General features: G+C 37.0%; 1 pseudogene; it reads left to right on the forward strand.

Moving 5' to 3' along the window:
- On the forward strand, positions 1,089-3,194 carry LOC104698681 (annotated as a pseudogene).

Consider the following 3,464-nt stretch of genomic DNA (forward strand, 5'->3'; position numbering starts at 1 on the left):
TACATAGACAGAACACAATCAGGAAAAGCAACAACAGACCAACAACACATCCGATTACGATTCCGGCAATAGGTCCCGCAGATAACTTGTTGCTATCTTTTTTCTCCGGCGGCGGATTGGGTTCTTGAGCAGCGTCACCACCAATTGGTAAAGAACCAATTAAACCAGTTCCGGGTAACCGGAGGAGGATCAGATCACAGTTGGTCCTCCGATAAAAGGAAGTTAATCCTCCAATAAATTCTTGAGCAGCGTCACCACCAATTGGATCAGAACCAGATAAAAGGAAGTTAATCCTTCTCTATTGTGAATGCAATGTAAAGAATTTGTAGGGCTAAAATGATCATTTTGAAAGACACTTGTGGTAGTTCTTGAAAAGGATTTTTGAATGTGGTACATTGAAAAAAATGAGTTTCCAACGTGGTAGAATCGTTAAAATTCTCTACAATTAATATGTAAGTGATCTCTTTTGTTTATGATGTTTCATTTTATTATCTTTTTTTATGTATATATGTGTGTAACGACAACTAAGAATGTTTATTATATGTGAATATGTGATCGTGGTGTGAACGTACAAACACATACTAATACTTTATATTTTTTTTTCTTTTAAGGTGGGTGCATGTAAGATATTAAATTTTCTTTGTGGCGTATTGAACATAATAAAACTTCAACACAAGTAGTTTTAGAAGTCAAACAAACCTCTCTCTCTATATATGTATCTTTCTCTCATCGTATTTAGCTATATATATATATATATATATATATGTGTGTGTGTGTGTGTGTGATTGTATATAAGTAAGGTTGCCTCAGCATTGTGAAGACTTGTTAAGCTCTTTTGTATCTTCTCTCTCTTTCTCTCCTCTTCTACTCTTTCTAATACTGTGTCCCCATGGGAAAGCAAGCTCCTGATGAAGATTCACACACTAAAGATGTTAGTTTTCCACTCTTCTGTTTCTGTTTTGTGATTACCACAAAAAGTACTCCTTCGAATATATATTTCATACCCAAAATATAGTTGTATTGATGGATGTGTTCATATAACAGATGGATGAGAAAACAGCAAGAGAAAAAAGAAATCGACGCCTGGCTCCCGATAACATCATCGAGAAATGCGAAGTGGTGGTACTCTGCGTTCCACAATGTCACGGCCATGGTTGGAGCCGGTGTCCTCAGCCTCCCTTACGCCATGGCTCAGCTCGGTTGGTGTTGTAACTAACCTTAATTAACTGATGCAGTGAATCAAAAAGTAGTTAAGCTCACAACAAAATAAAACTTTGAATGATGCAATGCAATGATTTTCTATAGCGCGCGATGACGTTTAAACCGAACCCATTCGAACCAAATCGAAGTTATCGAAATCACTTTGCTTAGAGTTTGGTTGTCAATATTTGAACCAGACTAACCAAATTGAACCGTAACCAAACCAACTTAATCTAGTTCCCCAGCCATATTAGAAAATAGAAATGTTTTATGTCAGGTAAGAAAAGGTTTATGTGATAAATTATGAGAGATGCATGTGATGAATTTACACTAAAAAGTGTTCTATATCAATTTTTAGTGAAAAACATGACAAAATATATAATATGGATGATTTACTGAAATTACCAGAAATATAACAAGTGTCAGTGATGTATTTACCCTACTTATATTTTCTAGTTTTAAATATATTCCAGATATAAAATATTTTGATAATAGAGGAATATAAGATGCAATTAATCACTGACTAATTCGGTTTTAGGCTAAATAAATTAACCGGTGTACAGGGGACCGGGTGTGGTAGTTCTGGTATTGTCATGGATCATAACACTATACACACTATGGCAAATGGTGGAGATGCACGAAATGGTTCCAGGAAAGCGTTTTGACCGCTACCACGAGCTTGGACAACATGCGTTTGGCGAAAAGCTTGGACTCTACATAGTCGTGCCGCAACAGCTGATCGTAGAAGTTGGCGTTTGCATCGTTTATATGGTCACTGGAGGCAAATCTCTAAAGAAGTTTCATGAACTCATATGCGAGGATTGTAAACCAATCAAACTCACTTACTTCATTATGATTTTTGCATCCGTACACTTCGTCCTTTCTCATCTCCCTAACTTCAACTCCATATCCGGCGTTTCTCTCGCTGCCGCGGTTATGTCCCTCAGGTACGTAAACAGATTTCTCAATTGCAAATTAATTTGAGTTGGAAAGGTAAATCCGATGTCCTGAAACAATGAACGGGATCCAATTTTTTATTATTATTATTCCATTTTGGTGTTTCTAGCTACTCCACAATTGCTTGGTCAGCCTCTGCTGCTAAAGGTGTTCAAGAAAATGTTGAATACGGTTACAAAGCGAAATCCACAGCAGGAACTGTATTCAACTTCTTCAGCGGGTTAGGCGAAGTAGCGTTTGCATATGCAGGCCATAACGTTGTCTTAGAAATCCAAGCCACGATCCCCTCGACCCCTGATAAGCCTTTGAAAGGACCAATGTGGAAAGGAGTCGTCGTTGCTTATATTATCGTCGCACTCTATTTTCCGGTCGCACTTATCGGTTATTGGATGTTCGGGAACGCTGTTGACGACAACATTCTTGGAACACTCAAGAAACCGGTTTGGTTAATCGCAACCGCAAACATTTTTGTTGTGATCCATATCATTGGTAGCTACCAGGTAATTTTTTTTTTCTTCTAAACCCTTTCTTTGGGGAAAAAAAGTTAAACCGATGTTAACAGAACCGCTATTTTTCAGATATATGCGATGCCGGTTTTGGATATGATGGAGACATTATTGGTTAAGAAAATGAATTTCAGACCGAATTGGTTCCTTCGGTTCGTTGTCCGCAATTTCTACGTTGGTAAGACCTTATTGTGTGTAATATATATAGTTTCTTGATACACAAGTTATAAATTAATCAAAATTACTATGATTCTGCAAGCCGCTACTATGTTCGTTGGTATGACGTTTCCATTTCTCGGCGGCCTATATATTGGCGTTTTTTGGTGGGTTTGCGTTTGTTCCAACAACATACTTCGTAAGCCTGTCATTATTTTAAAACATTTTTCATATGTTTTGAGTTTTAAGAAACAGTAATTGATAAATTTGTATTATTTGTCTTTTTGCTTTTTTGGCAAAAAGCTTCCTTGCGTAATTAATACTAATAAAAGAAATAATTTTAGCCCTTTGAGAATGTCCACACCAGCTTCTTAAAAACCCATACATTGTGCCACATCAGCTTACTATTTTGCAAATTCTAAATCTCTAACAATAATTATGTCATATCATCATCCTCAACGACGATAATTAGGTTTGTAATGGTTTTCGTAACGCTGCTTCCTCTACATGTCGCTATAGATTCTTCACGTTTTCAGTTTCATTTCGTCAAAATTCAACTCTAATCTCCTTTAAAACTACCAGAAATGGAGTCCACAACCAACCAAATACTAGAAAGGACAAGCCAATCGAGCGACGCGACGAAGC

Source organism: Camelina sativa, chromosome 6 (genome assembly GCF_000633955.1).
Source record: "Camelina sativa cultivar DH55 chromosome 6, Cs, whole genome shotgun sequence".
Classification (NCBI taxonomy): Eukaryota; Viridiplantae; Streptophyta; class Magnoliopsida; order Brassicales; family Brassicaceae; genus Camelina; species Camelina sativa.